The following is a 16,215-nucleotide window of genomic DNA, read 5'->3' on the forward strand; positions in this document are numbered from 1 at the left end:
ATGGAGTTTTCACTGACAAAGTTCTTATAATGCTTAGTTGGTCCTAAATGAAAATGGTGCCAATATGATATCTAATGCAGTCAATATGGCAACCATCTTGAAAATCTTGTTCTAGCTTACTCCTTTTGGATGGATGTCATATAGAAATGTTGTTTTCACCAAGACTTCCATGTTGTCTAACTGGTCTAAAATTAAAATATTGCTAATCGGATATCCAACAGAGCTACTATGGCAACCATCTTGAAAATTTTGTTATCAATGTTTCTTCTAAAAAGAATATCCTGACATAGGGTTTCAGAAAAAAATGTCTTATGAAGTCTAGTTGGTCCTAAATGGTGCCAATCAGACATCCAATATGGCCACTATGATATCCATCTTGAAAATGTTCTCCTTATTCGTTCTAAACAAAAACATGGTTCCCACGCTTTTCTGAAGATAAATCCAGGTCATTTCCAAGGTTTTTCCAGGAAGAAATTATGTTTTTCAAGGTTCACATATGACCATTACTGAATAGAATTATAGAACACTTTAAATTATACAAAAATGCATTTTCTAAATCTAAAGATGTTTCTATTTCAAGATTCTCCAAAATATCTAAGTAAAAAAAGATGATCATGTACAAAACCACAAAATGTATCACACGAAACAAGTTTGATTATATTCCCAAAAATGGGCATGTAAGGTCATTACAATGTACAGAATACAAATTCTAACTATGCTGACCTGCATTATGATGCTACATGGAAACAACCTAATGAACATAAACTGGTTTTGTTTCCTTTCAAACCTTTAATTCTAAATAACAATATAACAATGTATATGCATGTTATACAAAGTAACATTTCCTATCACAGTATGAAAAAACAATAAACAATAAACGCAAAATATTTGATTCTCATATTGTAAGGAGAAAAGTTTAATACTAAATTTATCTGTGCCAATAAAATCCCAAACAAGATTTTTCAAATAACTTAAACTCCATCATTTCAGAAACATTTACAAAAGGGTTGATTTAAATTTTGACTGAAGACCTTCAAAGTTGTACTATAAATAACTGAATTTTCTGTAAAATCAGTTTGTCTTCTTGTAATTTGATAAACCAGTGCCCAAACTTCTATTGATACCAGCTTGTATCATCTTTTAGTTTAATACAAGGGACGACATTTTGCCCATTTCTCCAGCATTCCATTTAAGATCTGAAACCAATGCTTCCAGCCACATGTCACTGTGTAATAGTTTCTCACCAAATTTCAGCTCAGATTCGACATTTTGGTCAACAAAGTTGGCTTAAAATGAATAGCAGTCCATTTTCTAATCCGGATTTCCTCCGCATATTCCCACCCCATGCACATTTAGGTTGGGATGTGGGGTCAGAGAAATTGCTTATTGAAAATTTGGAATTTGCTGCCACTGTGAGTTAGGCCTAGTGACATATGGTAGAGGACCTAGCAAATTTAAATGATGTTATATTGACTCATGCGTGCATGAAATTGATAGGAAAATGATTTATTTTCTCAGAAATTGCAAGTATTGTAATCGTTATATCTTTAATCCGTTCACAGTCTAGATGAAACTACAGCATATATGAAACCTAATCCTGTACTAGTCACATGACTTCACAAATCTCAATAGTCACGTGATATCAACAGCACAATCCTTTTTAATGTTGTTGTACAAAATTCAACAATATTAAATGAAAGTCAGATACCTTTTGTAAAATCCAGAAAGAACATGCAATTCTCAACATATTTATTTGGAGAAAGTGACAAGAAACCTGTCGCTATCACTGCAATCTGGCCAGTCAGATTCATCAAGCAGAGAACACAAATTAACGTGGTAGTCACATGATACATATGGAATCTATGTTGGGGTTTGGACTGAGACAAAGAAATCTCAGTCAAGGGGTTACATTATTTGTCTCCCCACGAGGCAAGGTTATTTTTCTCATTAATACAAAGATGTTATTGAGGGCTGTGATGTGATGTTGCATCTGAAGTACACAGTTTATATGTGTGAGCAAAGAAAAATAACAACATAAAACGTCGCATAATAATGAGGTATTATCACTTTTAATATATGAATGTTGTATGAAGTTAACAATAAATAATAAATATTTATTACAAGAAAATGTTTTATTTTCAACAGTTCCAATTTTGAAAAGTTATACTGTACATAATGAAACGATACTGGGTACACATCTCTACTGTAGTTTTACTTAGTACAAGCTGTAACAAAGAGTAACCTGTTGCATTAGATTATTTGTGGGTAATTAGAGATGTGTTGCTATCGTATATAACTCTCCTTTTATTTGGAGGAGGTGAAACTGTTTTGTGACATACTTGTGTTGTAATTAATATTGATTGTAAAATGACTCCCGTGTATGAAAGACCCTCCAAATACGTACCCTATTGAATAACGATTTGCTGAACATTCAAGTTCACCGTTTATATGAAAATTACTTTTTCTGTCTGGAAATATGGCAAGTGCTACCGTAAAATTTGCTTATGGATTAATAATGTGTGGACGGAACAATGATTCCTTCTAACTGGTAAATGCATTATTTATCATTAAAGATTATAGGTATATGTTTGATTGAACTGGGGCACAATTTCAGATGCTTAACAATATTATAGGAAAGCATGTTGGACATAACACATTTCTGTCTGTTACTAAATTTTCTTTAGTTGTTGAGAGAGTTGGGATTTTTGTGGCCAGTAATGTGTATAGCCTGAGTGTCCCTTGATGAATAGAGTCTTTGTTTGGATTTTAGACCAAGACAAGGAAATTCCATTCAAAGGGTTATATTATTGTCTCTCCACGAGGCTATGAAGTATGTAGACCTAGTCTATGTGCATGGATCAGTGTTTTCTGTCATAGTTCATTCCACACAGCATTGAAAAGTTTAACCTATCTGTATCATATCTGTAGCACAGTCAGTTTTCTGGTCAGCATCATTAAATATAGCTAACAGACAAATAATTTGTTTCACACAAAGTATTTAAATTTAGTTAGATGGCTTTAGCTACATTTAATGACACTGACCTGAAAATGTACTGAGTTAGGCCTGCAGATAGGATAAAATTGATCATGCTGTGTGAAACTAACAAAATACCAAGTCTTATGTCATTTGTTTAGGCTCGAATAAACAGTAACACAAGAAACAGTGAAAACAACAAGCTTTGAAAAAACAGTAATTTATTTACCTGGAAAAATTCTGTAAAAATGAAAAAATATGAACTTATGGTTTTATAGAATCAAATCCAGAAATAATCAGAGAATAAAGTTTAAGTAGTCCTAATAACAAAATGTTCTACTGATATCACATTCAAATCCCGACGAAGAATCCAAGATGGAAAACAATGACATATGCTACCATCTGTAGTGTTGAAGTCTACAGTTCCTTGAAGAAATAAGAATTATCATACCAGTTTCTGATAGCTGAGTAAATTTTTATAAAAAAAAACCTGTCCTTGTTCCACATCATTACATGAGCACACATATTTTCCAGAAAAATAACAGAATTAATCCTTTTGAATCCAAGTAATTTGAAATAACTCCAAACAGCATAACATACAACTAACAGTTTAATAGCCCAACTCCTACTGAGATTCAAATTCTCCAAAACATGGATTATATGGCCTTTCTAAAATGTAAACAAGGGTCACATGATCATTTTCTGGAAGCTTATAGAAGCAAATACTTGTTACAGATCACATTTGCCAGTGTGACTCTGATGAAAACCAATCATTTTTACTCTAAGAAATAAAATAAAAATTGTTTATATCTTAAAGACAAGGTCCCATCATGACCTTGAAAACAACCAATCATTTTAAAATAAAATAGAACTTCTTTATGAAGATTGCTACAAATTCTGAAACAAGGTCAGGAGTTAGATCAACACCTGGTATTTATAAACTAACAGTCAAGGTCAAACTATTTTCTAAAATAAATATCATCTCTAGTGAATAAATTTACATTACAATATCATATAATGAAAAATATTAAAAAAATTAAAACTGACAAACAATTAAATTGAAATAAATATATATTAAATCAGATATAATTAAATCAAATATACTTAACACAAATAAATAGACATCATGTGCATGTGTGTGTCTCTCTCGAAATGATTTGTATTGTATGTTTTCAAAGATGAATTGACCTCAAGTTACCATGTTTTTTGTTATATATTTCTTGTTGTTGTTGTTGTATGAAAAACTATGTCAGGAACAGCTGAAGACAACAGGGTTTTCTTTTTTTTAAAGTAGTTCTGAGCGCATGGACACCTTGACTGAGACGACTGGTCTGAGATGACTAGACTGAGATAAGAAAAGTAAGGGTAGCAAAACAGCTAGATTTCTCGGCTGCATGGGTGAGAAAACAAAACCTTGGCAGTTGTTCTAGGGATAAATATGTATAATTTTGAGTTCTTTGTATTTTGTATTTTTATTACAACCAGCATGCGACTTTCATTTAATATTTTTTTGTATAACATTTGAAATGGGATATTAGATATTATGTGACTAATGTATCTATGAGGTCATGAACATGTGGGTTGTGAAATTTGTGTATTTGTACGACTACCATTGCAAATCGCGAGTACCAGGTCAAATTTCATCAATGTCCTAGTTTTATTTTGTCTTTCAGCAGATTAAAGACATAACAATTTTAATACTCACAATTTATGAGAAAATAAATAATTTTCATATAGATTTAATGCAGGTCTGACTTGATTTAATAACGTTTAAGTTTGCTAGGCCATCTGGTAAATGGCTACACTTTGCTGACACCTTGTTGGCATCTTGTGATGCAAGACTGGTTTTCATATCTTCCATGTAAGAAAAAATATGGATATTAAGCTGTCTGTTTGGAAAAAAGGTCTACTAGACGAATCTGATCCACCGAGCATTTGGATTGACTAATCAAATGTGTTTATGGCAAGCACCTAAATGATATATACTGCAACCTCCAAATATTCTGTTCAGAACTCGTTAAATTTAACTCATGATCGATTCAGTTACGACTCAATTACGTAACTGTTTCGGGCATCAAGTGGTGGCAGAAAATTCCTGGGTTTTTCCTGACTTACATCAATATTTGCAAAATTCAAAGACTTTTCACGGTCAGGAATTTTTTTTTTATTTCTCCCATCTTTTTCCCGATTTCCCGGTAGAATGGGAACCCTGCAAAAGGTCATGCAATGCAGGGTTTTGACCAGAAGACTTCTTATGGTGTAGAGCTGGTCCTAAATGAAAATAGTACCATTCTTCCCACCAAAATTGGCTGCTATAATGGTTGTTCTGAAAATCTTGCTATTGCTACTCCTTCTAAATGGATGCTTATAATAACATGGGGTTTTACCCAAATGCTTCTTACGATGTCAAGATAATCCTAAACAATAATAGCGGTGATTGGACATCTTTAAAATCTTGTTATTGCTTAAGAATATCAGATATGGATTCAGCACTTGGTAGTTAAACATAAGAAACAGCAATATTGGGATTCCCAAAAATTCTTTTTGGCCAGTAAAGCCTATGAATTCAGAATGCCAGTCAATATGGACAATAAGCTGTAGGAGGAAAGTTATTTGTCTAATTACACATCTTTAACTGATGATTCATGGTATTTATTAAAAAAATGGATAATAGTTGAGCTAATGTAAGAGTGTGTCATACACTGCTTTAAGTTCACAGACAAATGGGGAAACAGTTCTAACAAAATTGTGGGTACAAAGTGATTTCTTGATATGTGCATCTTCAGATGACTGACTATAATATTTACCAAGTTTTGTGGCAATCTATAAAAAATTCCATGACTAGCTGTATTACTTTGATTCTGTACTCGACAGAAGTATATAAATAGATGGAAAAATGGATAGACCACAAGGGTTACTTTATACCACAACCTTTACAAAAAATATAACTCCTACTTGATGTGTAACAAGTAAAAGTAAATTGCAGGATAAATTGCAGTAATGAGATTGTGTGCTGGAAGGAAAGAGGGTCAGATGGAGGGATGGATTAATGTGAGCATTGCTAGATATACCCACCTCTACATAAAATGATTCTCAGTCCTCACTGAACTAGCAAAAGTATATGGACAATTTATCCAGTTTTAAAGCTTACTTTTTTGCACCTGGATCCCTTACCTCTTTCTGAGTCTCCAAGATAAGCTCCAAGGGTTCATATCTAGTGTCCCTGTATTCTGGGACATGCAGATTTCCTCCAATAGCAAACATTTTTCCACGTGCTAAGCGCATCTCGTCTATACCATACTGAATATCCAACACTGCGTACTTTCCTCTCTAATGAAATATTTTGATTTTTCAAACTTAAAGACAGTGACACAAAAAAGGAATATTACTGAAGAAAAATTAGTTATGTTTGTTATTAACATCACAAAAAGAATCTGAAGTGAAGTCCATTTGCACAAGCATGAGAATAATAACAACCCAAAATTGTATCTCTTTTAGGGTTTGAGTCCCCTGACATAGTTCCATGAAAATATACATGCTGGAATATGTTAAATTTGACTGATGTCTGACAAAGACGCCTTCATAATTCCATTTTCCAATTTTGTGAAAATCCAAATTCTGATTATACCAATTAATTTATCAGCAAGAAATTATATTAACACCAACAAATATTTTTATTTAGGTTAAAAAAATTTCACCTATTTTACATCAAATTTGTCTTACTTTTTCTTTCGTATATCTGATGTCTCCAACCTTTAAACTAGAGAATTCCAAACAATTAAGAACTTTCAAAGCCACCAGATGATTAGGCTGAGCAGTTAACTGAAATAAATCTCACATGTAACACACTGAATCACTAAACCACACATTAACCCACAAAACTGTAAATTCCTGGTAAATGAATACAAGAACAATGACTTCAGCATTTTACACATACAAGTCTAACTTCCATAAATCCCTATTCCAAGACAAAATATTTACCACATCAAGTCTTGCATAGCTGTCAACCAAACAGCCAATGCTGGCTAGGCCATAGTGCACTTCAATAAATACAGCCAATCAATATATGTGTCAAAGAAAGAAACAATGCAACCTGGCTTTCTCTCCAGCATGCCAACTGATCCAAACCATCCCACCCACTAATGTGCCATTTTTTGTAAGCTCACACCTTCTAAAGTATTACTGTATTGTCTGTAATTTTTTTCTTTTTCAAAATAAATTAATAAATGCAGTAATAAATAACTATAATTTTCAACTCATTTTTAAGTACGAGAGGTCCAACAAGCTAAAAGCACTGTTAATAAAGAAATTGTGATCTTTATGAATTGATTGTCCCCCAAAAAATAGTTTGGGTAATTAATTTAGAAGTCTCAAAGCAGAAAACCCCACTGCAGTAATACATTCCATTTTGTTGCAAAGGCTTAGTTCCAGACCAAATCCCACATTGCAATTTGGCTGCAATTATACCAAACACATGGATACTTCAGTTAAAATTCAAATCCAGTGCTTTTGGCATTATCTAGATCTGCACATTTAAAGATCTTTGGAACATAACAAGAATTAATTTGAATACAAATCCATTTTATGTGTGGTTCTTAATGATGATAAATTTAGACCTTCAAAAAAAAACTGTCACCAGAGTTGAGAAAGGAGGGGAATACAGTGCAGAAATGGCAAGCAGAAGTTTCATCTAACACATTCTTCTTATTCTAAGTGTGCTATACATTTGTGAACTGTATCTAATCAATATTTTCATTAAATAAATTGGTTTTCAATGTCCGCAAATTTTTCTTATGGCATGATGGCATGAAAGGATATCACTACCAATTCCAAGTCAGTAACCATCTCTTTTAATTTTTTATTAAATGGATAGAAACCCTAATACATCTTTTGGTTAAAAAAGGAAACAAGAAAGAAGAAAGACCTCACATTAATCCACCTACATGTGCTTTTCCATCTTGTCTGTACATGTATATGTGGGCAAGTCACAATTCACAGATATACTCAGCTCAATTACCCAGAGACCCTTAAAAAGGATTCATGCTCTATTGCTGAAAGGAATTTCCAGGAACTGAAGATAAACCATTTCTTCCTTTTGACTCCCAAGTGTTGAAAGTACATCACTCCCTCGATAAGCCATGCCTGGATAACTCGTGAATCCACTTATAACATGGGGGCAGTGGTGGATCCTAATGTCACTTTTTTTAAAACAGTAAATGCCAAAAGAACTGATCTTTATTTGTTGAACACGACAAAAATCATATCTAAACTGGTAATTGAAACCTTGATAAATTATTTGTTTCACTGTAAAAAATGTTGGTTAGTGTCCAGAAATTTGAGTTAACCTCATGAAATTCTCATCTTATCAAAAGTACTATTTATTGTTACATTTTCTTTACAAATATTTGTCACTACACTGTAAAAACAATCTCTGAATAAATTCTGATCTGTGAAAATGTCATTAATGCCTACCAGTGACAACACTAAGAGACAAATATGAACGGAAAAAAAATTGTCAAGTGAAATTGGTGTTTGTCATAAATTTTAATTTGGTTTCAGTGTAAACATCGTACATGTGATTCACCCTCTCGTATTCAAACATGAAAAAATGTCAATCTACCATCACAGTTACGCCTGCTATAGAATAGCAATAACATTGATGTTGTAGGGTTTTAACGCCATTTTTCAGCACAAGAAAGGTTAGACAGGGCAGCCAGTATAAACTGACGAGGAAGAGCCTGGGAAAACCCCTGTAAAGAACCACCAACCCACAAGAAGCTACTGACAAGCTTTCTCACATACCCACACAGACAAGTGAGATGGCAGTGATCCATAATGGTGGGTGCTTTAGACCATTTGGTCACTCGGCAATAACACTTAAGTCCACTACTGTAGCCATACTGGACATCAGATCAGCACCATTTAGATTAAGGTCAAATAAGACATCTTAACAATTCTTCTTGTGAAAACCATATACTTTCTCTTTTGAAGGAGTAATGATAAGTCAATGATAAGCCATGGTGACCATATTGGATATCAGACTGGCACACTATCCCTTTAGGACCAACCTGACATAAGAAAATATTAGTGAAAGCATAATGTCAATACGACAAGCCATCTCAGAAAAGTAGAAATAACAAGATTTTCAAGATGGTCATTGTGGTGGCCATATTGGTAATCATATCAGCACCATTTTTATTTAAGGCCAACTAGGGATCATAAAAAGGCTTCCAGCAGAAACCCATGTTGATATGATAGTTAATTCAGGAAAAGAATTTCTTCAGTCAAAAATACTCATATTGACACAACCATTTATTTAAGAGTAGCCATAACAAGAGTTTCAAGATGGCCACTTTTGGCAGTTATACTGGATGTGCAAGTGGCATCATTTTTATTCAGGACCAACCGAATATCAGAAGTCTTCTGGAAAAATCCCAAGTCAATATGAATTTTCATTCAAGAATAATAGCAAGAAGAAGATTTTAAAGATGGCTGATGTGGTGACTATACTTGATGTCATATTGGATTAATTTTCATTTAAGACTAGATGTCATAAGAAGTCGTTTAATGAAAACCCATGTTTATATGACCATCCATTCAAAAGGAGTTGCAATAACAGGATTTTCGAGATGGTCACTATGGTTGCTATATTCAACCTCAGATCAGAATTATTTTTATTAACATCCAACTAAACATCATAAGAAGCCTTCTGGTGAAAACCCTATTTCAAAGGAGTAGTAATAACATGATTTTCTATGATGGCAACAGCTGTAGTTACACTCAACATCAGATCAGCGTCATTTAATTTTGGACTAAGTGAACATCACAAGAAATCCTTTAGCAAAAATCCCATGTTGATATGACCATTGTTTGGGAGGAGTAACAAAAAGGATTTTCAAAATGGCCAAATTTGTGGCCATAATGAATGTCCTAACTGCATTATTTTCATTTAGGACCAACTAGAGCATGGGATCAATGTGAGTGTGTACAGTTTAATGGCAATTGTCCAAGTAATTCTGGAGAAGTAGCAATAACAAACTTGTGCTTAAGGATGGAAAGACAATAGATAACTGACAACATGGAGCCAGGGTGACTTAGTGGTTAGCATGCCCAGCTCATGTCTGAAAGGGTGTTTGTTTGAATCCTACCACTGGACCTGCCAAGGTCATCTACTATGGTGTGTCCTTGGGCGAGGTACTTTATTCCACTTTCTGCAGTACTAAATAACCTACTTCTGTTGCTGTGCCATAAAGCATCAAGACAACAGACCTTCCCAGTTAAACTCATAAAAACACAACAGTACAAGTCAATAATGCTCAAAAACTTGAACATTGAAGATAGTAACAAAAATGTGTCCTTCAAGAGATAACAGATTTTGTGGCCATTCTAAGTCAAGTGTGTATGAGTTTGTGCAAATGATATTGTTTATGTGCAGTTCATTCAAACATGCATTTTTTGGTGCAAATAATGTTTGTGTGCATAATTTTTATAGCATTAACAGTTGAAGCACCAGAGACTTTTTAGTATTGTTGTAATGAGTCCCTTGAAGGGACTAATGCTCTTTTGGCTAAAAAGAACTTCCAAGAAATCAAGATAAGACCATTTCTTTCTTTCAAGTACTCAGTGCTGAAACCATGTCTGATATTCTCCAACAATAACATTGTCAAATTAGCTGTTGTGGATAACATATTAGCACCATTTCAAGATCAACAATATATCATTTATGACCAACAAGATATCACAAAAAAAGCCTTTTTAGATGGAAACCCCTGTTGATATGACTTCTTGTTTTGGAGAAGTAACAATGACAAGATTTTCAAGATGGCTGTCATGATGGCTATAATCAGATTGGCGCCATTCAAGGCCAACTAGACCTTATTAGAAGTTATTTGGTGAGAGCAGAGTAATGATATAATCTACCATGTCAATCAGATTGGCACCATTTCATCTATGACCAACATTATTAGAAGCCATTCAGTGAGGAGAAGCATTAACAAGATTTTCAAAATGGCTGTCATGGAGGATGATGGACAATGGGCAGATGATGGATGACAAATGTCTGGCCTATGGCCATTAGACTTAATAATACATTTTGTTCTTTTAAAATTCTGCCTAGTACCATATATAATTGCTTATAAGTCAACTCTAGCTGCAAACAACACAGACCATGATCTGCTGTCACATGTGCTGGCAGATCAGGGCCTATGTTGTTTATTCTACTGATTATGTCTAACAAAAAGCATAGACCAAGATCTTCTGGCAAATTATGTGTTTGCAGATCTGGGCCTGTGCAGTTTGCAGTTTGACTGGACTTATCAGTCTGAATCAAATGTGTTATTGATAAACTATCAATTCTTGTCACTAGCTGTACATTCAACATATTTTTCTTTTGACCTAAATTTGGTACAATATCCACTCGTGTAATCTGCTCCTGACTGCAAACAGTACATGTCCCTCTATTAGAATGATTTAGGGATATCGAGCTTAGGCTTGTGATTCTTACTGAAAAAGTTGATCGAATAGATGGTCAAATAAGCTGTCACATAATACACCAAATTTGGGTTTGTTCTAATAACAATTTCAAGCAAAGTTTGGACTCAAATCTGCTGGTGAATTATGAGATGGCAGATCAGGTTTTTTGTTTGTTTCATTTTACAGCACAGTAAGGCAAGAAGTGAAAAGTGACTAGCCCAGTACTCATTAGGGTAGCCAATCCAGCACAATCCAATGGTGAGAATCAAACATGCATCCTTCTGGTGACAAGTCAAGTGGCTTAACTAGTAAGTCACCATGGCTCTGACAGCAGATGAGAGTCTACAATCTTCACAGTCAAGTGTGTGTTTTACAGGAACAAAGTATGGTGCAAATTTATCAGGTACCTAATCAATAAAAATTTCATTTATGAAATTGCTTTTCTTAGTCTACCAGTCCTCTTAAAGACACAAAGCAAAAAGTATTCTGCACTTTAAGCCTCTTGCAATCCTTTTAGCGGATAGAGGTCACCCAATATCATTTCATCTTCATATGAACAAAGATTATACGCTCAAATGTTGCCCAACAAATGTGCTCAATAACATGATGACATTTATAAAAAGGACAATTAAATGACCAGACAGACATCAATTGGGGTACTACATCATCTCAACTTGAAATACTAGATTATGATAAGGTTTGAAAATAAAACACATACTCTACTCTCTCATTTTAAAATGCCCACATGAGTAGTAAACTGTAGTACTTATAACAGTGACGCAGGTGAGGATCCTTTTTTCTTACAGAAAAGTTTAAAAATATGCTCCTGTTTGTTTAACAAAAACAATCATCAAAAGTATAATGGAAACAATATATTGCATGATGTATCACCAAAATTCCTGGTTTATGTATATAAATTTTGGATTCATGAAATGTTAAAATTTTAATAGGAAAATAATTATAATATTCTGACAGAATTTCTGTAACTAAAATATTTTTTTAATAAAACACACAACTGACATCGATCTGTTGATAACCCGCTTATAACATGGTGGCAGTCATGGATCCCATTTTTTCTCTAGAAAATGGCAAAAGAATTGACCCTTAGTTGTTGAATGTAAAGAAAATTTTGATAAAAACTGGTAAACTAAACCTTCATATATTACTCGTTTTATCATCAAAACCAGCACATCTAGAAATTTATTCAACATAACAAAATTCAATAACTTATAATAAGAAGTCTTATTCTTTGTTACATTTGTTTTACACAACAATTCTCAGTAGAGTGTAAATAACAATATTCTGATCAGCAAAAAGGCCACTGATGCCTACCAGTGACAACTCTTTAACATATTAACCCCTGGAGCTTTTTGTCATTTTCGCCTGAAAATCGAGTAGGAAACACACTTTGAAAGCTATTTCTGAATAGACTCAAAAACACCAAATCCCCGATCATCTTTCAGTAACATACTGCCTAGTTGTGTTAGAAAAATCGTTTTTCATTGGCTATTTGACTCACGCATGAGCAGAAGGGTAAAAGTTGGAGTTTTTTTTGGGTTGCTAAACGGAGCCATTATTTTTGTATGGAGACCACTCTTTATTCCAAATGCCCATCTTATCCTACTTTTTGCAAAGGCTCATCTGTCTGTTTGCAGTTCATACCGGTTTGCCTTAGATCCGAGACAAAAAAGTCTAAAATCCAGACACAAAATTGGATTCTGACCACGGACAAATTTTGGGTAGAAAAAAGTCGGGTCTAAAATATGAGTTTTTTTATCTGTATTTTGTAGTACTAGATATTCCAGATTATTTGGTATCATTGTTGAGCTACATCTGTCTACCTTTCTATAATACCACCCACTTTCATGTATCATGCATGACCATGACGATACAGAGCTTGGCAGTAGGCTACTACCTCCTGCCACGTTTAGTCGTCGCTAGGGGTTAATGTGTTAAGAAATAAATAGCAATGAAACAAGTCTGTCGAGTGAAATGTGTGTTTTAGTCATAAATTTAATTTGGTTTCAGTGTAATCATCATAAATGCGATATGATCTCATGTATTCAAATGTGAAAAATGTCCATCTACCATCGCAGCTATGTCATTTCTGTGAGAATCTAAGTATCTGCCAACTGTGCTTTAATCTCCAATTTGAAGACATATTTATTGTATTGTGACACTCAATTAAAAGCAGACCTGCAGTACATTATCATGCTAATTACATCTCTTGCATCAAATCAAATAAAGGGACTGAAACAAAACAAAAGTTAGAGGCATGCAAATCCTGCCTTTGTACGAGCTAGTGGTCATGGTGACTTGTCAGAACAACATATTTCAAATGACCATTTTATCACTGATTGTAATGAACGTTAAAGTATGTGTACCTTTAATTATCCTAGTCCTTCACAATCGTGATCAAAGAAAGCACGGCAACGAAGTAAAAGAGTACCTTTGTTTCATAGATACATTTTGTTCTGGAAAAGCAAGTTCCAAAGTATGTAGTGAACTTAAATTCCTGAACGGCACTCAGAGATTTACTCAAGGATGAGAGGTTGTTTCACTGTTCATTGCAGTTAAATCATTCCATTGATATTTCACTATTAAAACAATATTTTAAAAAAAAACAGTTTCAACATTGAGATTTTTCACGAAACAAATGTCTCAACTTTTGAATAAAAGAATCTTGTTTTATTGTGCAAAAAGCAGTGATTTATTATACAATATTTTGCAGGTACAGTACCGTACACAATGAGGCACACATGTAATGTGTTTAAACCTCTTGGAGTTATGTTTTTCATCACCTTTCCGAGATTGGCTATCTAGAAAATAAAGGCAATTTATAACAAAAAGCAAACAATTTTATTAGCAAAAGCTGTTTATTAACAATTATACCCAGCCTGATTATAAAATTAGTATTTGGCCATTGAACAGTTCCATGGTCTTCTTGATGTCTAGATGGGATGGGACTCCATTTTTCAGAGGTCCCTCAGTAATTTGTGCCATTGCTTACAGTTCAGTCTGTTTTTTGACTGTTGTAAGTGAGGTATCAAGTAGGAGGTAAATGGTGAAATAAAGATCAATGAAAATATTGGTAAATGCCTACTCATGGCAACACTGTAGGAAATGAATACTACCATAATTAAAGTATTTCTGCCAAATGAAATTCATGTTTTAATTCTAATTTTTATTTGGAAATATATACACACACACACACACACACACACACACAGAGTTGACCCTGCTATAGCGCGCTCCATTATAACACAAATAACACAGTTGTAGCATGGCTCCCAAAATTTTATATACATGTATTTTTCTCACACATAAAAAAAAAAGAATGTCTTTCTTAAAAGTACGAAAAAAACGTATAAAGTTTATTATCATTTTGGGGAAGAGATTGCACATGAATAATACAAGACAATCGTGGTGTGGCTCCTGAAATTCTTATATGTATTTTTCTTGTACACAAAAAAAGTTTTTTCTTCTTAAAAGTACGAAAAATATTCATAAAATTTTTCTCTGACAGGAGTCTAAAGATAATTGTTTCAATGTATGTCTTAATTTCATGCAATATTTGTCTTTGATAAAAGTTTGAAGATAATTGTTTGAATTTTTTTGTCATAAATTTATGAAATCTTTCTATGATCTGAGTCTTAAGGTAATTGAGTTCATTTGTCTTGAATGTTATATGACTCATGTATTTGAAAAATTTCATACAATATTTTCTTGACAAGAGTCTTGAGATAATTGTTTGAATTTAAGTGTTTAAATGTCACATGAATCCTGTATACTAGGAGATGACATCAGGTCCTTAGGATGTTTATGCAGATGGATTGTTAGCTAGCATATAATGCAGTTAAGACAAAAAGTGAATTTGTAAATAAATAACATGTGAATTCTTTTAACAAACAATAAATTGTATTAGCATTGGAGCAATAATGAGGGCAAATTATTGTTGTCTGCATGGTGCAGGCCAGACACTTAGTCAAAATAGTGATTAATAGTTCACATGACATGGGCTTAAACTACTTATTAAGAGATACTATAGTACGCTATATATTGATTAGCGATGGTAAATAGTTCAGGCAATAACAATGAGGTCAATCATCCTCTAGACATCAATAACCACTGCCATCTATCCATAACATATGTGAAATGAACCAAGTTTATTAACCTAAGCAATCAAAGGACAAGATTATCAAAGTTTGTAACCTTTATTTATTTCTTTAATAAGGCTAGTACCAGTAAACAGTTTAGTTACAATGCAATGTTCAACAGATTTAATATCTGACAAGAAGTGAATGTGACACATTTAGGCAGCCATATTACTTTATCCTACAGTCAGATCGATCTGGAAACAAAACTTTACTTAAGTTCTTGAATAAAATACACACCCTGACTCCAAGAGACCAGCATGCAGTGACTTCTCATTGTGTCAATATACCTCCGAATGGCTATGAGCACTGCCCTAATTTCCAAATGTGGAGGACAGATTCTTCATGGGATCACAAGCCCAGAAGAATTAGCTCTTCTATCTCCGGATGAGCATCTCACATGGAATCTGACATGTCGACACACAGACAGGAGTGTGGATCAAAGGCAAGCAAGAGAAATCTAGCCAGAAACTGGTCCTGATCTGACCACTAAAAGCAGATGGTGGTGGAAATTCAAACCTAGAGAAATCTGATTAATTAGAGGGTTCCTGTTTGATTTCCAATTTGCAAGAAATAGAAACTAAGGGAACCGGGTCTGCTGCAGAGTTGAAGGTC

The 16,215-nt window shown here is 33.8% G+C and overlaps 1 protein-coding gene across 3 annotated transcripts in view; it reads right to left on the reverse strand.

Moving 5' to 3' along the window:
- Positions 1-16,215, reverse strand: part of LOC149801768 (uncharacterized) — a 274,626-nt gene that overhangs the window by 70,845 nt on the left and 187,566 nt on the right. The window lies entirely within an intron of this gene.

Source organism: Sinohyriopsis cumingii, chromosome 4, assembly GCF_028554795.1.
Source record: "Sinohyriopsis cumingii isolate HCF-2022 chromosome 4, ASM2855479v2, whole genome shotgun sequence".
Lineage (NCBI taxonomy): Eukaryota > Metazoa > Mollusca > Bivalvia > Unionida > Unionidae > Sinohyriopsis > Sinohyriopsis cumingii.